The sequence below is a fragment of the Petaurus breviceps genome, unplaced genomic scaffold, assembly GCF_028583685.1.
Source record: "Petaurus breviceps papuanus isolate PSGF00001 unplaced genomic scaffold, PetGlider_PUasm1.0 79, whole genome shotgun sequence".
Classification (NCBI taxonomy): Eukaryota; Metazoa; Chordata; class Mammalia; order Diprotodontia; family Petauridae; genus Petaurus; species Petaurus breviceps.
Window position 1 is genome coordinate 18,579,198 of NW_027186523.1, and position 25,693 is coordinate 18,604,890.

The following is a 25,693-nucleotide window of genomic DNA, read 5'->3' on the forward strand; positions in this document are numbered from 1 at the left end:
GGTAATACAACTTTGTGGAAACAGCAATTACAGGATTTGGCAATTGATTGGATATGTGGAGTGAGGGAGAATGAGAAGTTGAAGATGCCACTAAATTTATGAACCTTGGTGACTAGGTGAGTGTGCTAGGGGTGGTGAGGGGGGAAAGGAGGGAGTTGTTTTCCAAAGGGTATTACACAGCTGCTGCTGTGGGTGCTGAGGTAGTGGTTAGGTTATAATGGTCCTTAGAGGCCCGCATCTGACTTAAAAGGAGGGGAGAATACTGAGCCTTTCAGTAATAAAGGTAGGAGCAGAGTTGGGGAGAGTTCTAAGGTAAGGGTAGGTGTGGTTGTGTTGGATACAAGCTTCGTGATTGGCTTTTGTGGCAAGAGTGGGTATTTGACCCATCTCAACCACACACTCTTTGGGTTCAGGCCATCCTTCCTCCCCTGGACCCTGGTTCTACTTTAGAAACCAATGTATCAGAATCTAGGTAACTTGATATAATGGGTGAATACTACCTGTCTTTAGTCCTGATTGACAACAGATAGATTGGCTAATACTCACAGTTAGATATCTGGTGGTTTCATGTCAAGGATTTTTTTTTTTCTTCTGGTTGCTGCTTCCAAAGGTGCAGGCAGTTTTGCCTTTCTCATTTCCTTCACCTGGTCAGGTGTGTGCATAAATATAATTCTGCCCTTTTGTACTGTTTAGTTTCACCAAAGAGAAGGAATACCACCAGGCTGTCTTAGGAAATCTAAGCAGCTGGAAGGGAACAAGTAGGGGGTGGCTCAGTCCCAAGTGTCATGTTCCCATTTTTCATTCACTTTTCTTCTCTCTCCCCCTCCATCTAAGTCTAAGCCAAGTATTTATTTAATCAGCCCTCACTGATTTTTTTCTAGCAAAATCCCATTAATTGTCCACACAACTTACTTTGCACTTTTATGTTACTTGCTATTATTTATCTTTTTATATTTGTGTTTTGTCTACCCAACTAAAATTTAAGATCCTGTAGGTCAGAGACCATGTCTTGTATTTTTATATTTGTGACAACTCCTTGTTTTTATCGTTTTTGAAGTAATGCTTTAGAGATAGAAACTTTTCATTACAACTGACAGATGTCTTTATTATTTAGGGATATCTTTTTTTTCCCTCTCTCAGATTGGTAGTTACAATATACTCAAACATTCAAATGGATCTGCGATTTCATCATTTTGGGAGTTCCCTCCAAACAGCCCATCTCTGCCTGCTCATCCTGTGTGACTCATGTCCCTATTCTAAAAGTTCTACCAATGTCCTAGAAGCTTTTAAAAAAATTTCTCCCTGCACAGAGGGGGTACTAGTGAAGCCATTTGGGTGTCTACTTCTTATTCCTCCTTCTTGTCTTCTTATTTTTCTCTCTTAGAGTTTTTTTTTTTGATGATATCCTTTACTTCTGTGATTAGGAGTTCCTTGGCTGTATATTGCAACCTTCTAATCTCTTTCTTGTAATCCTTTGCATAGTGCCTCATCTTTAGTTTTTTGGAGACCATGGTATTCAAGGTGATGCAGCTGTATTGTAACACTGGTAAAAGCTGTTATTTAGTCAATTAGTCATGTCTGACTCTTTGTGATCCCATTTGTGGTTTTTTTTTGGCAAAGATACTAGAGTGGTTTACCATTTCCTTCCCCAGTTCATTTTACAGTTAAACAAACTGAGTCAAACAGGGTTAAGTGGCTTGTCCAGGGTCACACAGCTAGTGTCTGAGGCTGAATTTGAATTCAGGTCTTTCAGACTCCAGGGCCAGCACTCTTATCCCCTGTGCTGCTTCCCATTCACTGGTAAAAATATTTGTATGAAAAAAATAGGCCTCTGCTATTTTGGGAAGTTAGGGGTTAGTAAAATTGCTTTGCAATTTCCCAAAAGCAGTCTAGCTTGCTCTCTTCCTTTTCTGTTCTGGGTCTAGCTCACTGTCCATCTATATTATCTTTCCCAGATATACATCTCTATCTATCTATCTATCTATCTATCTATCTATCTATCTATCTATCTATCTATCTATCTATCTGTCTGTCTGTCTGTCTGTCTGTCTGTCTGTCTGTCTGTCTGTCTGTCTATCTATCTATCTATCTATCCATCTTGTTGGACAAATTCTATAGGGTGTCCACTCAGATGCATGTTGAAATTTGATCAATAGACATTTTTCATCCATGTGGTCCTTCCTATGTGGATGAACAGGTCAAATTCCCTTGAGTGATGACGAATCCCTTCCAGAAGGTTCTGTAATATCTGGGGGCCTGATCAATCAATATCAGTGAAAAGCAAGAGAATTTTGGAGAATCTCTCCTCTGCTCAGATTCCGTACTAGATCTCTTCTATCTCAGTAACAAATACTTTTGACAAACATTCATTTCTTGTTTTATGCCTCATATGATGTTTGTTATTAGAAGGTCATTGAACAAGGTTATTTCTGTTATACCTTCCAAAGAATATTGAATGAGACTGATAAATGGACAGGAGATACCTTGTAAAACAGCCTCTAAGGCAATGTATTATTCTATTGAATTAAATATATATTTTTTCATAATCAACAAACACAATGGGATATTCTATTCTCCGTGTCTTTTAGGCAACTATGATAAGGTAAAGATGTGGTCCATTGTTGAGTGTAGTTTGTGAAAGCCTGTTTGTCTCTTAATAATACCCTCACTGAGAATATTTTTGGTTTGTGTTTGGATGATTCATAAAACTTTTGCCCAGTAGTAACAATAATCGATGCAAAATAACTAGAGTCTTGAATTTGCCAATGACATGATATATCTAGCTTAAGGACAAGTTGCAATCATAATTCCTTCTATTTAACAGTACCAACAAAGGGATCAAGTGCTTTGAAAACCATGAGTAAAAGGTTCTATAACCTCTGAAAATCCTGACATGAATTCATTCCCCCTTTCCTTCTATTATCCTTTATACCAGTGGTCTCCAAAGCTGGGATCTGACCCCAAGAGTTTGTGTGATCATTCACTGAGATGGAGGGAAGATTGGTTGTTATCCCATGTTTTTCTCAACAGCCAATCATGGGGCTTGTCTCCAACACAACTACACTTGGACTGCTTTATCAGTGACCCCCCAACTCTAGTCTCTCCCACTACTATACAAGCTTCCAGCTTCCTGGCTTTTGAGACAGGAGTCAGGCTCTGAGGTCATTTATAACCTAACTGATACTGGATGCTCACAGCGGCAACTATGCAGGTGCCATTGGGAAAATTCCTTCCCCTCTCACTGCCCCTCCAGCATTCCATGCTCTCTCACCCAGATAACCTCATCTTAGGAACTTGTACCCAATGGAGGCTCTGCCCTTCCTCTCCTCCACTGATCAGTGAATAAGAACTCTGTTCCCCCTCTTCCTAACAGGCAGGGCATGAGGATGAGGTTGAGCATACATGAATGGGTTATAATGTGCATTGCTGATCTTACATTTTCTTTTTCACAAACTCATACCTCTCCCAAATTTCTTTATTCCTGTAGAGGGCACCACCATCCTTCTGGTAACCCAGGTACACAACGTCAGTGTTGTCTTCAACTGCTCACTCTCCCTCATCCCACATATCCAAACACCTGCCAAATCTTGCTATTTTTTCTTGCACGATATCTCTCATCTCTGTCTCCTCCTCTCTAATCACACAGACACTCTCCCACTTCAGGTCCTCATTACTTCTCACCCAGACTATTACAATAGCTCCTTAATTGTTCTCCCTTGCTTAAGTCTCTTCTCTCTCCAATCTATCTTTCACACAGCTTCCTGATGATTTCATTCCTAAGTCAACATACAAATAAAAAGGGTTATACGATACCAAGTTTAACACAGAATTTCTTTTTTAGGAAGGAAAACTCTCCTAAACAATAATAGCCAGATCAGATAGCGCTCATTTCATTTGGTTCTCATGATAGCACTGGTAAACTGTGGTCTGGAGTTACACAAGCTAGTAGGAATTTGAAGTCAGAATTTGAGCCAGAATTTGAACTCAGGTTTTTCTGACTTGAAATCACTACCCCACCTAGTTATCTAATGGGGGTTATACCCCTTAGAGGTTTCAGCATACATTAAATAATAAATATATCTCATCTTGCATAGGATCTTGACACATCACTTAGTGTTAATTCTATGGGCAGAAATTCATACAACAATGGCATCTCAAATTGTGAGGTAGGTTATAACAGTAACAAAAATTACTGGCTAAGACAAAACTCACCCATAACATGATGAACTAAATGGCTGCTGTCCTAGGACAAGACTAGCTATATTGGGATAGGTTAAGTTTAGGGTGATAAAATTTTTGGTTGAAGCAAATCTTGAAGACTACCTGCTAAGTAATAGTGGAGCTGTAAATTGTTTCAGTAGAGGGAGTGTCAGACTTTGAGGATTCTGGGAAAGAAGGAACAGCAGTATACTTGAAGTTAAAGGGACTTTCAACTGTTGTTAATTCCTAGACCTATTTAAGAACATTAAAAGTAGCCTTAGGAATGTTGGTTACAAATTGGTAGGAAATTGGTCCAACAGAAGGAAGAGAGGAGTTTGAACAAGGAGCTATTGTATGTATTGAGTCATTGGGAGTTCATAAGTCCTTGTGGCTTAAAAGTGGTAGCATATGAAGAGAGGTTTGATCAAAGGAGTTTGGAAAAAAATAGAGAGAAGATGGGGAAGAAGAGAGGGGTAGATTCAGCAAGAATTTACAGGAAAGAAAGAGTAACTGAGAGGGTGAGGGCTAGGCCAAGTGTGTATTATGTGTGTCCCAGATTAGCACTGAGCCTGATAAGAGGACTATATGCAGGACTATGGGTGTTAGTGTCCTCTCTACACTATATAAATTCAGTGTCCTGCAAACCTTGGTCCTACTTTAGCTTGTCTATCTCTTAGTTCTCTAAGAAAGATCTTTCCCTGCTGAGATTCTGGTTCTGAATTATCTCTTGTGGCCTTCCAGAATTAATTGACAAATAGCAACTGGCTGGTGACATCTTGCTGTCTTTAACTTATACTCTGAAGGAGGTTGCACTGCTATGTTCCAGTGGCAGGCAGAAGCCTCTGCACTGCTGGGTCTTCGGTCTACCTTTCTTTGGTAACACATTGCTGCTATTCCAGATGTAGGTGAAACAGATTCAGCTAGAAAGGCCAGTCTGTGAGGCCAGATGGTACAGCTGATGGAGAAAATGAGATCCTTTGGAAGTAGACCAATAGTTCTATTCTTGGTCATTCTGTTAAGCCTACCTGAGTGATGTCCAGGAAGACCCTAATAGCTGAAGGGATACCAATAAACTTTAAACTACAGTTGCAGAGCCTTACCTCAGATCAAGACAGAAGGGTATTCGTGATTTCTAGTCTGGCTGAGTCAGCAGCTTGCCTACCCCATTCCTGACCACAGATAGTCTCCTCCTGGACAACTTTGAACAATTCCTAGGGGAACCATAAAGAAGGTTTGGACATCTCCACCAGACAATGAGATGCCAATGACTCAATCTATTTTCCTCTTTGGATTCCTATTTTAGTTTATCTGCTTCTCTGTTAATGTGAATTTTCTTTGCCTGTCGACTTTTATTCTGAATTATCTTTTATGGAGTTTGATAATTAAGTCAATAAGTGGATGGAGAAATAGTAACAAAAACATGGTCAGAGTCATGGACCTTCTTACCTTGACCTTGCCACAAAATGTTACAACCACTCTCCTTTCCTCTATCAGTTTCTTTTGGACATGATCATATACAAATCAGTAGTAAATCTGAATTAGATATCAGACTGGGTGGCAAATATCTGTAATCCCAGCTACAGAGAGGCTGAGATTGACAGACCTCTTAAACTCTGGAGTTCTAAACTGCAGGTAGGCTATACCAATTAAGTATCTGCACTAAATTCAGCATTAATATAGTGATTTGTAGGAATTAGGAGGCCATCAAGTTGCCTAAGGAGGGGTAAAAAGGCTCAGATTGGAAGCAGGGTAGGTCAAAGCTCCCATGCTGATCATTAGAGAGAGAGAGAACAACCCACCAAATAGATTCTTGTCTTTACCACTTTTACGTCCTCAGTTAGTGGGGCAGTACATGACAAAGGAGACTCAGGAGTAATCAGACAGGTAGGAGGAGAACCATTGTGACCAGTGTTCCCAGACAGGAGAAACTATCCAGGAGAAAAGAGTGGTGAACAACCTTTACTGCAGAGAAGTCAAGAAGTAAAGACAAGCGAAACAAATCCATTAGATTTATCAATTGAAATTTAAATAAGTTTTGAACTTTACCCATTATTGTGAGTAATTAATGTACACCATTACTAGTCATAAAATAACATTTTTCTTTATTCATTCATTCATTTATTTATTTATTTTGGTTTTATTTTTTTTCCATTTTTCAAATGCTTTGTTAACTTCTGATTTACATCATTCATTTCCTCCAGATTTTGAGTTACAAATTTTCTCCCTGTTTTTCTCCTACCCACCACCCCGAAATAGCAGTCCCACACCATATCTCCTCCTCTAATCTGCTCTCTCCCATATTTTCTCCCATACTGTAATGTAATGCCAAGCAAAGGCAACTTCCCAAGGTTCAAAATACCAGCATAGGTGCTCCCCATTTTATTCAGTGACAAATTAAGAACAGAGAGAATCAACATATAGCATCATTGAAAATACAGCATTTACTAAGTGTGATTCAATAATCTCCAAGTACTACCCCCAAATGTGATTTAATCAAGTACTACCCCACCCCAGGACATTACATTCAATTTAGTCCATCACAAAGCCCCTCTTCTCAAATGGAGATTAGTTTCCAATCATAAGTAAAGTACATTCATTTGTTCAATCACAGAACACAAAAAGGTAAAAAGTTTTCCACCCCTGGATCACAATTGAATCTACCCCAGAGTTACAACAAACTTAAGCACAGCACTTAATACCCAAATGGAGGCCTTTTCTTCATCTTGACACAGGCAAGTTCTCAGCAATCTTTGTTCCTGGGGAGACAAAACTTAGCAAGGCCACAAGATACATTGCCAGTCTCTTCATTAATTCATTCTCTGTCTGCAGAACAGTCCTAGGACCCCTGAAAACATTAGCAAAACCCTCTTCCAGGATTTCTGTAAACATACAACAAGAGAATCCTTCTTCAGGGCTTCTGAACCAACAGCAAGGTTCCAAGAATTCTGCAACAACAGCACTGTCCTTCACCAGTGGACAGAATTCATTCTCTGTCTGCAGAACAGTCTCAGGAGCTCTGAACCAACAGCAAGGTTCCAAGACCTCTGCAACAACAGGACTGTCTTTCAACAGTGGACAAATCTGGCAAAACAACATCAAAACAGACAGACAAAGTACCAGCATAAGAGTCATGTCTCCTCAGTCCTTGGCAGCTCTGGGTGGCAGCTCTCAAAAGTCCTGGGCAATTCAAAGTGGCCCTCAGCAATCCTTTCAGTCTCTCTCTGCCTCCAAAGGTGCTGCTTCCAAAAAAGTTCTTCTGCCTCTCTCTTGTGTCTCTCCAAATCTATGTCACCAGCTCCTCCCAGTCCAGCCCTCTCTTTTCACGTCAACAAGTCCATCCCACAAGTGGTATTAACAAGCTCTGGGTTTTAACACCAAAAACCAAGCCAATACAGGGGGATCTTTATATTCCATTACTATTACACATACCCCTTTCAGCTTTTCCAGTAGGGCAAGGTATATCTCTATGCCCCAGTGCCTGTATATCTTATTTCCCAATTACATGTAAAATAGTATTAATAATAGTATATATGTATATATGTGTATATATATACACACATACACACACACACACACACACACACACATATATATATATATACATATATTTAAACATTTGATTTTAAAACTTTGAGTTCCAGATTCATTCCCTTCCTCCCTCCCTCCCTTGTCACCCATCCTTACTGGGAAGATAAGCAGTTCAGTATAGGTTGTACATGTGTAGCTAATGCAAAACAATAACATGGTAGATATATTGTAAAAGACTGACTATATTTCCCTCCTTCCTCTCCCACCTCCCACTCATTCTATTCTCTACTTTGATCCCGTCCCTTTTCAAAAGTGGGTGCTTCCAACTTCCCTCCCCCCCAGTCTGCCCTCCTTTCCATCATCCCCCCTCTCATCCCCTTCCCCTCTACTCTACTGTAGGGTGAGATACCCTATTTAGTGTGTATGTCATTCCCTCCCCAAGCCAAATTCAATGAGAATAAGGTTGACCCATTCCCTTTTGCCTTCCTATTCTTCCCCTGCATTGTAACCATTTTCCCTTGCCTCTTCTGTATGAGATAGTTTACCCCATTCTGTCTCTCCCCATCTCCTCTCATTATATTCCTCTCTCACCTCTTAATTTCACCTTTCAAGTATCATCCCTTCCTATTAGATTGGTCCTGTGCCCTCTATCTATGTATACCTGTAAACATATATACACACATTCACATATGTATTCATATGCCCATATACCCTCATATATAGACATATATATATTTCTATTCCCTTCAACTATTTTCATACTGAAAAAAGTTTCATCAGTTACAATTATTGTTTTTCCATGTAGGAATGTTAATAGTTCAACTTTGATAAGTTCCTTATGATTTCTTTTCCCTGTTTATCTTCTCATGCTTCTCTTGCTTCTTGTATCTGAATGTCAAATTTTCTATTCAACTCAGGTTTTTTCATCAAGAATGCTTGAAAGTCTTCTATTCCACTGAATGACTATATTTTCCCCTGAAACATGATACTCAGTTTTGCTGGGTAGGTAATGCTTGGTTTTAATCCCAGCTCCTTTGACCTCTGGAATATCATATTCCAAGCCCTTTGATCCCTCAGTGTAGAAGCTGCCAGATCCTGGGTTATCCTGATTGTGTTTCCACAATATTCAAATTGTTTCTTCTTGGCTGCTTGTAATATTCTCTCCTTAATCTGGGAATTCTGGAACCTGGCTATATTATTCCTAGGAGTTTTCTTTTTGGGATCTTTTTCAGGAGGTGATCAGTGGATTCTTTCAACCTCAATTTTGCCCTCTGGTTCTAAAACATCAGGGCAGTTTTCTTTGAGAACTTCCTGGAGGATGATTTCTGGGTTCTTACTTTGATCATGGCTTTCAGGTAGTCCAATAATTTTTAAATTATCTGTCCTGGATCTATTTTCCAGGTGAGTGGTTTTTCCCCTGAGATATTTCACATTGCCTTCTATTTTTTCATTTGTTTGTATCTGTTTAACAGCATCTTGATTTCTCTTAAAGTCATTAGCTTCCATTTGCTCCAATCTAATTCTGAAGCATTGATTCTCCTCAGTGAGCTTTTCAGATTCTTTTTCCATCTGGCAAATTTGGGTTTTTAAGGCATTCTTCTCCTCATTGCCGTTTTTGAGCCTCTTTTGCCAATTGAGTTAGTCTGTTTTGTAAGGTGTGATTTTCCTCAGTCAGGCTGTTGACTCTCATTTTGTAATTTTCTTGCATCATTCTCATTTCTCTTCCCAATTTTTCCTCCACTTCTCTTATCTGCTTCTTAAGGTCCTCTATGGCCTGTAACCAGCTCATATTTTCCTTTGAAGCTTTTGGTGCAGGAGTTCTGACTTCACTGTCTTCCTCCTGTTCCATTCTTTGCTCCTTTTTGTCCCCAAAATAGGAGTCTAGTGTTGGAACCTTCTGTCTGCTTTGTTTCCTTTGCCTGCTCATGTCAACCCTCAGTCACTTGACCCCTGGGCTTTTTGCCACAGTAGGACTATGCCACCAAACAGGGGAGATTTTGTCCCAAACGCTGGGGTTTTCTTAGCTGCCAGAGGTATTAGATGGGTGCCTTCTCTGATGCCTCCACACGCTCTGGCAAGCTGGACACACACCCCAGGACCTCTACCCTAGACTGCAATCCAGATCCAAGAAGGTTAAAGCAAGAGTGATTACCCCTCAGACTGGTTGCTTGGTCCCCCTACACTCTGCAGGCAAGGAGCTGAAGCTGCCACGTGGTGCTGGCTGTCTGTGCTGGGTGTTTCAGCGGCTTCTCACCCTGGGGTCAAAAGCTGAGGCACTCCCACTTACTAGGTCCCAAAGTCCAGACTGCACTGACCTCTCACTTTGTCCTTCACATCTATGTGTTGATAATTTTGGAAATGGCCCCAGCTGCTGCTGATCTGGAGTCCCTCTGGCCAGCAGCTAGTCAGGCCCTCCCTGGGGCTAAAACATCCAGCTCATGTGGGCCTGGGCTCAGCTCCCAGAGCACTGCACTGGCTGATTCCTGCCAGCCTGCTGGGTTGTCCTCAGTGGGAAGTTAGCTTCTGTGTTTCATTTTGTGGGTTCTGCAGCTCCAAAGTTTGTTCAGAGTCCCCTTTTTACATTGATTGGGGAAGGTGGAAGCTGGAGCCACTTGGAGGTCCTGCTTCTATTCTGCCACCTTGACTCTGCCCCAAAATAACATTTTTCTTTTCTTCTTTGACTTATGTTTGTTAAAAATTAGTCATTTCAGAATTTTCAAAACTGCCAACTTCCCCTCCCCTTGCTACTACCATCTATTTTTCATTAGCATGTTGTTAAACATATTTTTAAATTCAGTTCTAAAAGCATTTATGGAACTCCTACTATGTGTCCTACTCTGTGGAAGATACTGTTAAAGCCATTTGCATAAGACTCTTCTTTGTTGGAGATTGATTACTCAATGCTTCATTCCTGTGTGAGGGAAGGCATTGCTGAGAGCCTGAGAGAAGAGATTCTAGTCTTCCAGAGAAAGATTCTGGGAAGAGTCTTATTTATAGAGGAGCCAGCACCTCAATCATGTTCCTATTCCCAGAATACTATACTAGAGACTTTCTCTGAAAAGAGTCTGAAACCAAATGTTTTCATTCTTGAAGCTATAAGCCAGAAGACCAGGGCATCTCTTCCTGGGACTTTTGAGTAATCATTATCCACTAATTAGAAGTCATATGTAAGTGATTCTTGATCTGCTGCGAACCCGTGAGGGAGTGGTGGGGTGGGAGAGAGGGCTTGATGCTACTGTTCCAAAAAGTGAGAGCAGAAGTTTTGTTAGATTTCTATTTAATGAGCATTATAAGGACATCAAAAATGCTTCATCATATTTAGTGAAAGGGACTGGACATAATATTTAGATTCCATCTAAAAGAAGACCTATTATTATAGTATACTAGGCTTAACTGCTTGTCTTTTTAAAAACAATTATTTCCATTGATCCTTAGCTCAGGACCTCATTTCATTTTCAACTCTTCTCCTAATTGGCTAACCATTCGACTGTCTACCTAGCCATTTGCTCTGCCCTGATTTATGCCCTGACTTAGAAGTTATTCAATTTTCAGTTCTTTTCTGTAGAATTTCAGCCTTTGAGTCCTTAGAGAAAAGCACTTTATCAAATTTCTCTTCTCTTACCTGAAGCTCCCCAAACTCCAGTACAATCTTGGTGAAACATAAGAATATAGAAGGATAAAGTGTATTTCAATATAGCTATAACAAGTAAGTCCAAATGATAATATTATTATCGAGATTGTGTTTTATGTGGATAGGGATTAATGGAGAACTGGAGAGATTTTTGGTTTAACACAGTATATGTTAACCAAATCAATAAAACGCTGCCCCATGGGCCATTTCCTAGGATATGGGAATAGCTTCATTATGCATAATCACATTTTATGATTATTTTCATTAAAATAGCATTATCTCTGGTTCTCTCTGGTCCCAGGGTCAGGAAGATGCCAATGTCATGATAATAACACTAATTTTTTGGGGTGCCTGATTGTATTTCTACTGAGTATTCATTGCCTTGTTAAATTTGTCCTTTGCTGGTTTCATCATGTATATGATCCAGTCAGTTTCTCAAATCAGGCTAAATCTCATTTTCATTATAATCAGATAAGTTGTATTGTTGAACATGAGTTTGCCTTTACATGGCAGTTCAATCCTTTGTCAAGAAGTTATCTGACAGAGAAATATCCTATATTAATGTGACTCTTGTCAGAGGTTCTCATAGAATGAAGGGTCAGTTTATTCTGGGGATATCTTACTTCTTTGGCTTATAGTCTTTACTAAGAAAATCTGAGAAAATGATTACCTGATACTGATGTGTAGTTTGAAAACAATCCCGCTTATGAAAACAGTTTCCATAATTAAAGGAGAGCTTTATTAGAACATCAAAGAAAACAAAATACTCTTCATTAAACAACCCTCTCCCAAAGATCTATTTATAGCCTCTCCATCACTTATGATCCCAAATGGGAATGTTCAAGTAGCTGCTCTCAGCAGGTACTGTCAAAGTTTGGTCTCTGTGTGGCTCCTCCTTTAATTCCTGGTCAGTTTGTACTGCACTTCTGAGAGGTCCCAGAAAGTGGCACCAGACATTTTTCACTGTAGTCTTTGATTTTAAAGAGAGAAGACTTCCAGAATTTCCCTAAATGAATAAAAGTTGTGTCCATATTATAGCTCTTTGCTACGTGTGAGGTTACCAAGCTTCTTCTACTATCAGTTTCTGGGTTTCTTATCTTCAGGACTACATGCATGCTCCTGCTTTCTAAGATGCTGTGTTTAGGAAGCTGATTTCTCATATGGACAGGTTGTACTCAGCTAGGAGGCTACCATGCAAAAACCAGGTGAATGCCATCATTCATTCATTCATTCATTCATTCATTCATTCATTCAACGAGCATTTATTAAACACTTTGTGCCAGGAACTGTGATAGATCCTGGGTATACAAAGACAAACATGAAACAGTCTCTCTGATATTAATATTAATAAGTTAATATTAAGTCTATTCTCTGGATTCCTAGTGTCTAGAGCTGAATTAAAATCTATTGCCCAAAATGATTGCCTGATTTAGAAATATAAATTTCCATGGTTGTCCAGGTTGTAATTCGAATGAATTCAAGTAAGAACAAAGACTAAGTAAAGCAGGCAATGCCAATCCTTTCCACTCTCTTGGCCCATTTTTAAACTTTTATTATGTATATGTCAGCAGCAAATCCCTTGACTTTGATGCTATATTTTGGTCAGTGAAAAACCTGTCTCCTTATGTGTGTGAGAGGCAATAATGTGAGCATGAGTTACATTGAAAATAGGCTTATGATTTTGATTTGTGATGAATTTTCACAAATCTCTTAGAATGTATTTCTAAGCAGTTACATGTGAATATGTTACTGCATTAATGCTGTTATGTACCTCATTTCTTTCAGGATCTGTGAATTCATGAATGTGGGGTCTCCTACCAATATAGACTACAATCATTCTATACATTAAAGACATTTGAGTTGCGTGTCCCTATCTGGTGATGAATCTCTCTGTATCTAGACTGGTTTTTGTATGGCAGAAGATAGTTGATTGTATTGCTTGTACTTAGGCTCTTTCTAGCTCTTGATTACTGTTGCTTGTGTTTTTCTTGCATGGTCTTCAGGAATTCAGGGCTACCTGTTAGTCATGAAGCATCAGGGTAGGACTTTGGTGGAGGAATTCTCTTTCTCTCCCCCCCCCCCCTTCTGTATATCTTTTTCTCTCCCTCTCTTTCTCTTTCGGTTTCTCTGTATCTCTCTCCTTTTCCCTCTCTCTTTCGGTTTCTCTGTATCTTTTTCCCTCTCCCTCTCTCTATCTCTGTCTGTCTCTCTCTGCCCCCCTCTCCGCCTCTGTCTCTCTCTCACCCCTCTGTCTCTCTCTACCCCCTTCTCTGTCTCTTTTTATATAGTATGTGAGAAAATACCAGTGCTATTTAAAAAATGTTACTAAATTATAGTATTGTATCTTTATAAATAAGCTTACATCCCACGTTTGCTGAAGGAAAAGCACAATTCAAGCCTTTTATTTATGGGTTTTTTCCTCCTCCTGACTTCTTTATAATATGGTAGGGTGAGTTAAAAGGATAAAAATGAGATGAACCTAAAATAGGCAACAAATGCTGTTGGTAGGATACAAGTATTGTAGGATTATCTGATACATTCCAGGACTTTTGTATTATCCCTATGTTCACTTTGATGGTATGTTCTGATCTCTGTAAAAAAGGGGAAAAAAAAGAAAAAAAATGTTTGATTTTGCAACTCTTTTTTAGGTATAGGGAAAAGTCTAGTAAAATATTAATGTTAAAAATGGACATTTGAGAAGAAGCCTGAAGTATTGAAAGTGCAAATTCTTCTTGGGATGCTACATGTCTGCAAAATATTTGTTGTTATTAAGTTGTTTTAGCTGTGTCCAACCCTTTGTGACTCCTTTTTTGGGGGTTTTCTTGGCAGAGATACTGGAGTGGGTTGCCATTTCCTTCTCCAGCTCATTTGAAAGATGAGGAAACTGAAACAAACCAGGTTAAGTAACTAGTCCAGGGTCACACAGCTAGTAAGTTTCTGAGGATGGATTTGAATTCAGGTCCTCTGGACCCAGGCCCAGCACTCTATCCAATGCACTACCTAGCTGTATTCTGCAAAACTGAGGCTGTAATAACCTGTGGGGGATAAAAATTACAGATTTATCAGAAGTCAAAAGACTCCGGTAGGGATAGATTGCATCATTTTGTACAAAAATATAAAAGCCATATCAAACTAATGTCTGGCTCAAAAAAGAGTGTAATGCTAATGAAATAAGAAGATCTTCCCTGTCCATTAATAGGCCTATGTGGCGATGTGTCCCCTTTTCCCTTGGAACAGGAGCCGTGTTCCCAGATCTAAAGGTACACAGGTATTTCAATCATGGATGTCTTGCTGCTTTCACAGCTGTGATATATCCTGAGTCACACAGAGCCCATTGGGGGAGGAACTTGCCTAAGGAGGAGTTTGCTTATAGGGGGAGGTTTGCTTGTAGGAAGGCTTTCACACCTTTTGGTACTAATATTATAATTAGGCACTGAGCCATGAGGGTTGTGGGACCTTCTGGCTCTGAGCCTATTAGTTGAAAACTATATATGCTGGGAGGTTGGTATTTTACTTTGGGGGTTCACTTATGAAGAGGATATTTTGATTCCCTGGACAGGACTCTGAGTAGCTGTTTGTTAAGAGCCCCCCAACTACTCAGAGGTTTGTTCTCTCCTGGTTTGGTGGTATATGTAGGTGGTTGTATTACTTTGTTCAGAGTAGGAGCCCTGTGTATTGAATCTCTGTGCTAATTTCTCTTCTTGTATTTTCTACTTATCTATTGGCTACTTTTCTGTAATTAAAGTAATATTGTTAACCCCTTTAAAGTTGTTTTTCATTTAGAAGAGCAGATCAAAGAACCTGTGTTAACACGTCATCCTGGGTGTGCTAGGGTGCTTGCTTCTATATAGAGGTAGAATGGTCATGTTGCAAGAGTGAAGTGTCATTGGTGGATAGCCTAGGTGCTACATTAGTCCCCATGTAATCAAATGGCAAAGGCTTCTATTTGGTGGACCTCCTATGGAAAATGTGTATAAGAGTTGCACAGAAGGTGTGTGTGGATTGTGACCTAGATTGCTAGAGGGAGTATCCTCATAGATGAAATCACAGCTCCATCGAAATACTGAAGTGTATGGGAAAAGAAAACACAGTAATGAAAATAAAATTTCAACACATAGGAAGCAAAACACAGTCTTACTCAGTTCCTAAAAGTTGTGAATTATGTCATAGACACATAAGGAAGGTCTGTATACATACTCGACCACACAATAGATCGGACTAGGGAACAGACAATTTTATTTACTTGATAAGTAGAGTCATATATATATAAATTGTTATATAGTTATACTAATCCATTCTTTCTTTTATTTGTTTGAAATATTGCATTGCTAAAGCAAATTCCTACTACTTCTTCTGAACTTAATGGGTAATCAATGAAAAAAGGCTTGTCAGAAAGTTCTATGTGGATATGTTTGTGTATGTCTTCAATTGTCTACTCTTTGTATTTCCGTTATTTTAATTTCTAATGGTTCATAAACTTTTACTAATACTTTTCACATAATGCGAGTCCATCATGGCCTATTCCTCATGTTATGATTTAATTAGTGGCTTTTTTCCTCTAAAAGTTATATGGAGTTTGTGTCATTGATACCAAAGATGACCAGTAGGGAGTTAGAATACATTTTGATTAGAAGGAATTGGGATGAAAAAGAAACTTTTGCCATTACTTCTGAACATCAGGAAAGATAGCTATAATGTTTATCACTACCCAAAGCAGGATTGAGTGATAGTCTATATTATATAATCTTTAAATATTTCCAGCATTATGTGACACCTATTTCTCTTTGTGTCTATACTGGAAGGACAGTACTCATTGGTTAAAAGGATGTGTTGTCTCAGGAGGACCCTCTGTGTTATGTTGAATCAACAGCTGAATGATCACCTTTCTCCAGAAAACAACACAAACCCAGCACTTCGTGTTAAAGTTTTCATTTTATTTATGTGGTTCTGATACCTGTTTTTCTCCATCAGTGCTTCCATTATGTCTGTCCTGTTTGATGATAAATCTTCAGCAATAAATAATTTTGTAGTTTAGTTTATGTGAACCATGTTGCTGTTTGCCACATTTGGTCAGTATCCTCAACCAGAGCACTCTATTATTAGCTATTATTATTATTAATAATTTATTATCATTATCAGATACCATGCAAAAGGAAACTGCTGGAAAGAATTCAAAATCACTAAATTCACTGAGGCTTCTTTATTAACAAGTCAGTACAAGGCCATATTCAATATCATTTTTTACTAACAGAGGCTAAGGAAAAGTTTACTGGGTACCTAAAAATATAAATAACCAAAGGATTGCTTCTAACTGTGGTTCTAGGCTTTCCCAAATGGAGCAATGTTTTCAAATGCCCCAGTATTGTCGCAGCCCTGAGTTAGAGTGAATAAGAAAATATTTAGGTGTCTGGTGTTCAAGTGAGATTTGATAATTATATCTAATTATATGAGCTGGGTTACTTTATTCCCAATGGGAGAGCTTCTTCACTCTGTATTATCTTGTATATATTCTCCTATGTATACTTTCTCCTATTTCTGTTTTTTGTTATGGATTTGGATAAATTTTTTTGAGAACAACAAATATATGTATTTAAAATTAAAAGCACTTTTTACATATCATTATATTCTTTCTTTTTTTTCTTTTGCCTTTTGGAAGGCAATTGGGGTTAAGTAACTTGCCCAAGGTTACACGGCTAGTTTTTTTGTGTGGGTGTTAAGTGTCTGGGGCTGGAACCAAACTCAGGTCTTTCTGACTCCAGGGCCAATGCTTTACTCACTGCGCCACCTAGCCGCCCCTTTACATACCATTATAATATTACCATTAGATATATTTCAATGAAGGACCATATCTTTCATGGCAACTTTTCTTTTTTGCTTGGCCTTAACTTTTAAAGATTTAGTATATGATATCCATATATGTGTCAGTACAAATATAATCTTTAAAAAAAGAACACTTTTGCTTCCCAACTATGATCTGATATTTAAAAGATTTTCAAGAGCCATTTGAAATTACTGCCAAGAGAACATTTATATTTGTGCAAGCATCCCAGCATCTCCAGGGACTGCCAACACAGGCTCTTAGATCTGCTTTTCTAAAGGAAAGCAACTCAAAATGGGTTAACAGTCTTGCTTTAATCAATCAAACATATCATTTACCTAGGTCAGGGGAAAAAGTCAGCACCCTGAACTTCAGAGTATACAGAGGTTACAAGCAGAATTTACAAGAAGACAGAGAAACAAACATATCAAGCAGACAGGCCTCCAACTGTCCAACCATTACATCCAATTACCAGAGAGGAAGCATCAACATCTGGGTTTTTCAAAGCTGGGGGCTCAACGACTGCCCAGAGTCTCATCTGGTCAAATCACACAACACTTCCCAAAGTGAGCCCCAAAACAAAGCTTCACATCAGGGTTTATATAGCCTTTTCCTGGCTCAGAAAATGTAACAACCCTCTTGACCCACTGCCCAATCAAAAAGTATCTCCTGTAAAACAAGCCTCCTACCATAGGCTCCAGGTGCACTTAAGCCTATCAAAGAGCGTAGGGGCAGGGAAGGTCTTAAACTTTCATTCCCATTACAATATTTGACATGTTTGCTCCAGAATTTAATTTTTTGTATGAAAATTACAATAGCATTTTCCAATTAAAAGTTTTTTTCTAAAATTCCTGTTATGTTTCTGCTATTTTTCTTTTTTTAACCAAATTTTCTTTTAATTAGGGATTTAACATACATCAACAAACATCTTTCTTGAAATCCATACATCTGTTAATACCACCCTCTTCACAATCTTGTCACATTCATCTACTGACCACCTGGACACTTCTTCCTCTTGACTTTAGTTTTCTCTCCATGCCATCCTGGTCATCATCTTTGATAACTTTAATATTCTTTTAGATAACCCAGCTAACATCCTTTACTTGCAAATCCTTTACTAAATATCATCATTCTTCAGATATCTGCCTGAATCTTGTTATCTTTTGGAACTGATCCACTTCCAAAACCTCAAAACACTGAGTTTTTTCACATTGACTATTGTCTTTCTTACTTTCTATCTTTCCCTGTTCTTCACTTCTACTGAACTTAACTCTTCTGGTCCTTCAGGACATCTTTACTCTTTCAACCCATCATCCCCAACCTGACTATACTTCTTTATTCAGCCTGGAGGTTAAGTGATTTGCCCATGGTGCCACAGTATCAGAGGTAGAATTTGAACCTAGGTCCTCTGACTCTAGAGCTAGTATTGTACTACCCTGTCTCCCAACGAACTTGTGGAAAAGGGTGTGGTTATTTTGGGGAGGGAGTTGGGAAATTTCCATCATTTACTCATAAAGTAATAGAGGTGCTCATGGCAAGAGGTGGGAGGACAGAGATTTATGTTTCATAAATTTATGTCCTTATAAAGGAATTACTGATATATAAATTATAATTTCCTTCTTACCTAAAATTATCAGTTTATTTACATGGAGCTTGAGAGGAGTCATTCATAAATGGATTAGAGATTTTATAGGTAAGTAATAATAAATCCTTTGGACAAGTGACAAATTAGTAACTAGTAACTGCTCAAGAAGTGTCTTGAAATACTCTAAGAATGATTGAAGAGCATATGTTACTTATCTGGACTGCCAGCACAAAGATGAGCTGTTGAAAGAAATGAGATGTTTAACATTGGCAGCAAAATCTCAGAATGCATTCAGAATAGTAAAGCTCTGACAATGACAATAATAAAGTTGAAACAGTAATGGAGTGTAATGGTAATGGTAATCTCTCTTGCTTTCACCTGCTTGGATCTGGATCACTGTTTTGGGTGGAGGTCCAGGGGTATGTGACCAGGTGCCAGAGTCTGTGGAGGCTTCAGAGAGGGCACCCAACTAATAGCTCTGGCAGCTGCAAAATCCCCAGCAATTTGGGACAAAGCTCTCCTTTCTGGAAGCAGAGTTCTACTGTGGCAAAAAGCTCAAAAGTCAAGTAATTGAGTGGCAACATGAGCAAGCAAAGGAAGCAAAGCAAGCACAGCAATCCAACTTTAGATTCCTATTTTGGAGACAAAAAGGATCAAAGCATGGAACAGGAGGAAGACAGTGAAGTTAGAACTCCTGTATCAAAAGCTTCCAAGAAAAATATGAACTGGTTACAGGCCATAGATGAGTTTAAGAAGAATTTTGAAAACCAAACAAGAGAAGTGGAGTAAAAATTGGGAAGAGAAATGAGAATGATGCAAGAAAATATTAAAAAGAGAGTCAACAATCTGACTGAAGACAATAACACCTTAAAGAAATAGACTAACTCAAATGGCAAAACAAGCTCAAAAAGGCAATGAGGAGAAGAATGCCTTAAAAATCAGAACTTGCCAGATGGAAAAAGAATCTGAAAAGCTCACTGAAGAGAATCATTCCTTCAGAATTAGATTGGAACAAATGGAAGCTAGTGACTTTATGAGAAATCAAGATACTATTAAACAGATCCAAACAAATGAAAAAATAGAAGGCAATGTGAAATATCTCATTGGAAAAACCACTGACCTGGAAAATAGATCCAGGAGAGATAATTTTAAAATTATTGGATTGCCTGAAAGCCATGATCAAAAAAAGAACCTAGAAATCATCCTTCAAGAAATTCTCAAGGAAAATTGCCCTGATATTTTAAAACCAGAGGGCAAAATAGAGGTTGAAAGAATCTATCAATCACCCCTTGAAAAAGATCCCAAAAAGAAAACTCCTAGGAATATTATAGCCAAGTTCCAGAGTTCCCAGATCAAGGAGAGAATATTACAAACAGCCAAGAAGAAATAATTTGAATATTGTAGAAACACAATTAGGACAACACAGAATCTGGCAGCTTCTACATTGAGGGATCGAAGGGCTTGGGATATGATATTCTGGAGGTCAAAGGAGCTGGGATTAAAACCAAGCATTACCTACCCAGCAAAACTGAGTATCATGTTTCGGGGAAAATATGGTCATTCAGTGGAATAGAGGACTTTCAAGCATTCTTGATGAAAGAACCAGAGTTGAATAGAAAATGACATTCAGATACAAGAAGCAAGAGAAGCATGAGAAGGTAAACAGGGAAAAGAAATCATAAGGAACTTAACAAAGTTGAACTATTTACATTCCTACATGGAAAAATGATAATTGTGATTTATGAAACTTTTCTCAGTATGAGGATAGTTGAAGGGAATATAAATGTATATATATAATGTATGTATACATACATACATATGTCTATATAGGAGGGTATATGGGTGTATGAATACATATGTGAGTGTGTATATATATGTATACAGGTATACATAGAGGGCACAGGATCAATTGAATAGGAAGGGATGATACTTAAAAGGCGAAATTGAAAGGTGAGAGAGGAATATAATGAGAGGAGATGGGGAGAGACAGAATGGGTTAAACTATCTCATATAGAAGAGGCAAAGGAAAATGGTTACAGTGGAGGGGAAGAACAGGAAGTCAAAAGGGAATGGGTCAACCTTACTCTCATTGAATTTGGCTTAAGGAGGGAATGACATACACACTAAAGAGGGTATCTCGCCCTACAGGAGAGTAGGGGGGAAAGGGATGAGAGTGGGAAGGATGGAGGGGAGGGCAGGTTGGGGGAGAGGGTAGTTAGAAGCACACACTTCTGAAAAGGGACAGGGTCAACGTAGAGAATAGAACAAGTGGGGGGCAGGATAGGATGGAGAGAAATATTAGCTACACGTGTACAACCTATATCGAATCGTCTATCTTCCCAGTAAGGGTAGGTGACGAGGGAGGAAGGGAAAGAATCTAGAATTCAAAGTTTTAAAATCAAATGTTTAAAAATATTATTATTATTATTTTTACATGCAACTGGGAAATGAGATATACAGGCACTGTGGTATAGAGATCCATCTTGCCCTACTGGAAATTTGGAAGGGGGATGGGAGAGGATATAGGAGAGAGCACATTGGGGAAGGGGGTATACAGTGGGATCTCTGATTTGGGGTGGTGGGTAGGGGAAAGATGGGGAGAAAATTTATAACTCAAAATCTTGTGGAAATGAATGATGTAAACTAAAAATAAACATAAAATTTAATTTAAAAAATTCAAATTTAAATAAAAAAAAAGTAATTCACTTGGAGAAAGTCTTCACAATGGTTCTTTCTTTCTCTCTTAATATTTCAATTCTCAGGGCCTGAACCATACATGCCTTGCCTCCTCTTCCCTCTTTTGAATTTTGAGTTAGGAAAAAGGAAAATAAGACAAGGAAAAGAAGGTAACAGGGGAAAGCTGGGAGCAAAATTAAGTGGATAAAAGGAGAACCAGATATGTTTTCTCCCCTGAAGCAATGGGTTTAGGTGATCTAAATCTAAAAAAAAAAGTTCAAATTTTCTCTTTAAGTGTGACCTGCTTTGAACAATGTGATGGGAACGGAATCAGAAACTGGGTTTTTACTTAGCTTTGAAGATAGAGAAATCTGAAATAGTGGAGCTGGAAAATTGGACAGTCAAAAATAGTTCAAAATTACAATACAACAGGAATAAGTCTAGCTGGAAAAGCCTCAGTGAATCTGGGCCAGAATGTTTGCTTCTAATATTTAGTGAAATTGATAGGGTTTTAATTCTGGGGGGAAATAATGTATCTAAGGTGAAAAAGGGAAAAGTCAAAGGAGATCAGACTATTTATTTATCTGAATTTGGTGTTGCTTTAACTATTTTGTGAGAATAGTTCAGGGTTAGAGGAGTAAGTGGTTTCAGGTGACTTTTTGATTTATTTGAGTTACCTGGGCTGCTACCCAAGCAGATTTGCTTTCAAATTCCCATCATGCCTAGTTTTTTTTCTGGTAGGTTCTTTCTGTTCTTCACTAGACCTACTTGGGTAGTAGTTACACCTACACTCAGATGCTATGCCTAAATTTATTTATATTTTTATTTCTCCCCTCAAAATATATGTCCCATTCTCTATCTTGCTCTATTGTCTTTCTGTCAGGAGGTGAGAAGCATGGTTTATCATTGGTCTTCTGGAGACCTGGTTCTAGGACCAAGTTTACAGGATACTCAAAAAATTCTGACCTGGAAACTCATCTTCCAGTAATCTATACAAGGATTATTTATTTACCTTACTTATATGTAAATCTTGTGTCAGAGGCTCCATCTGACACAGCTCAGGGATGACTTGTGAGACCTTCTACTTGTCTAGCTCATTACTGTCTCTAAAATAATCTGGAAATTTCAGTATCTGACAACTCCGACTCGCAGGGATAGAGTCATTAACTCCACTTATAAGCACGTAGCTTCACAAGACTCAGAACATAAACAGACGTACTCATCGATTAAGGGAAACAAAAATCAGAGCCCATAGAAAATACTCATCAGTGAACAACCCTCCTTTGTCCCAACAGCTTACAACAAGGCATACCTGGAGGTACCCGATCCCTCCTCTCTGGCTCCTCTAGTTGTTATGCTATGTTGCTTCTCTTCCCATTTCATGGCTCTGGCAGTTCTCTCAGATGGTCCTCGTTCCCCATGATAGTCCCTTTGGTTTTTTGTGTTACTCTTTCTACACTTCTTGCTTAGCAGTTGTTCTCAGTTACCAGCAGATGGCACCGATTGCTCCTCTCCGTGACAGTCTTTTTGTTGTCCTATGTTCTGCTCTCTTCCAGAGCTCAGATGTTTACTCTTTGCTCATAGCATTTTTCCATAGGCCCAGAGGCTCAGGAAAGCAATCCATTCTCTACCCAATTATTTTTCCAGCCTTTGTGATTCCACCTGGGGTGGCTGTATGGGAATATTAAAATTTCCCAGGGACTATTTCCCTAAACACCAGGGGGAAGGGAGGTTATATATATTTTCTTGCACTATCAAAAATTGGGAGGGAAAAGAACTGCATTTTGTTGTTGTCATTATAAACCAATAATTGCTTAGATAGATATGCTTTCAAACTTGAGCATCTGGTTAAACTATTATTAATATTGATATCTGATTACTTGAACTTATACATGCTTATTTTTTGATATGGAAATGATTTTATTAATAAAGATGTTTAAATGTGTATATACTAATTTAAGTACAAAGCACTTTTAACCTCAGCCACCATTACATTAAAACAGTAGCAGATTTGATACATATTCACAACTACAATAATAGTTTGCAAAGCCTTTAACATTTCCTCTGTTTAGTCTTCTTCTGCTATTTGCATTGCATTGGGTCACACCTCTCTGTGGGCTAAACCAATGACCCTGAACCCCTGTTTTTGAAGTCTGAGGCTGAAGCCCGATTCATCTGAAAGGCTTAGGTTGACTACTACTAGTATCTGCAGCAAAGCTGGATGGAGGATCAGGCTCATCAGATGCCTGAACAGCCACTTCTTTCTGCTGGCTATCAATTTCTAGGCCAGCTTCCGAACTAACTCCTTCAGGTTCTGTCTCCACAAATACTTCATCTCCATCATCACTTGTTTCTACAGTCATGGATAAACTGCCAGTGGATGTTATCCCCACTGGAGTAGACTGAGATGCATGCTCAGATGCATTGGCAGTAGTACTTTTGGTAAATATAGCCTCTGGAGCTGCAACTTGTAGGGGAGTAGTAGGTTCTTCTTCATGTGCTAAGAAGAGGGATGTTTCATATATACCTAAACCTCCTTGAGATGCAAGTTGACCAAGACCTGAGTGTCTAGAACTTGTTTATAGCATATCTTCAGGGGGTCCTGAACCCCCTTAAATCTAGGAACATAGGAAAATCAGCAACCTGAGGTGAACGAATTGCTTCTTCAAATCCATCTGTACAAAGTGGGACCACAAGAGTTGGGGCACTTGGCACAGTTCTGTCCCCATCATCAAAAAAGTGCTGTATGCAACCTATCTCAAAAGTCAGTTGAAGCCCTCATCCAATAGTCTACATGTCATCTGGATTCTCTGGTATGGTGGTTCCAACTCCTGGGGAGGTGCATGGATGGTTAGTTGTGGGGGAAGTGGGGAAGGTGGTCTTTGGGGTGCCCAAGGACCTTGTCTTTCAGATGTTGCTGATGGTTGTTGTTCTCTAAAATTCTCATGGGGCAGAGATGATTCTGTAGTAGAACCTCCTTCACAACCATTTTGAGAATCTGCAGCTCTCTGGCTACTTTCACCTCTTACACTTTCTTCTGTTTCAGTACCTGGATTAGTACCATCACCATCAGCTTCATAGCCATCATTGCTACCTGTACTACCAGTGCCTTCATTATTATCCTCACCTGAATCTCCTATTCCTGTGTTGTAGTCATTATCATCTTCTCTTCCTCTTCCTTTATCATCATCCTCATCCTCTTCATAGTCTTCTTATTATACCATCATTTTCATCATCATCTTCATCACCCCTGTCTATCACAATGATGTCATCTCCTTTGGACTGGGCATCCTGGCAAGAGGTTGAAGTCTGTTGTTCCGACTGCAGGGGTCCAAGATCAATTTGAAGGGACTGAGAAGTTTTTTCACTGTCTTACATAGGAGTATAATATTTCTGAATAACTCCTCCAATAGAGTATTGTGAATCGTGATTTACAAAGGACTCAACCTCTCCATCATTGCTTTCTTCTGCCATAATTTCTTCCTCAGTCCTGTAGAAGGTATTGCTTTTCCATCTCTATTGTTTTATAAGAGACTTGCCTTGATGTCTCTTGCTATCATCTTATTTTTAAAAAGTTAGTCTATAAGGTTTATTCTTAGTGTGTTAGACACTATAAAATGGTACTTAGTTGGTTGAATAATATTTTCTTAGCTATATGTGGTTACTCTATAAAATAGATCAGGTGTAACTGATTTAGCAGAGGACTATAGGATCAGAAACTTGGAGAAGGGATCTGATAGATTATCTGACTCAACCCCATCATTTTACAGATGAAGAAACTGAAGGTCAGAGTGGTTGACTTGTTCAGGCTTAAACAGATCCTAGCAGAAATGGGATTTAAACCTAAGACCTTTGACTCTAAATTCTGCTTTACAATGCTGCCCTTAGTTGGCATGTCTTCATTGAAAAGTGATTTCTCTAGCACTTTTTGTAGTAACAAAGAATTGGATACCCATCTGTTGAATGATGTCTAAATAAATTGTGCTCCAGGAATATAATTAGTGCACTGGGAAGAATAATACAAAGAAGTACAGAATGTGGTGGCAACTGGGTAGCCCTGTGGGTAGAGTGCTGGGCCTGGAGTCAGGGAGATCTGAGTTTAAATTCCTCCTCAGACACTTACTGGCTGTGTGATCCTGATCAAGTTAACTGTTTGCCTCAGTTTCCTCATTCATAAAGTGGGGATAATAATAATACCTACTGTATCAGCAATGCCATATTCACAATGCCTATAGAGATTACAAATATGCTGATA

At 38.8% G+C, this 25,693-nt stretch overlaps 1 long non-coding RNA gene across 1 annotated transcript in view; it reads left to right on the forward strand.

The window, feature by feature from the left end:
* The window catches only part of LOC138175753 (uncharacterized), a 47,817-nt gene continuing 22,124 nt past the window's right edge, over positions 1-25,693 (forward strand). Inside the window, exon 1 of the long non-coding RNA XR_011172078.1 lies at positions 1-116. This is a non-coding gene — a long non-coding RNA (uncharacterized lncRNA). The remainder of the gene's footprint in view (positions 117-25,693) is intronic.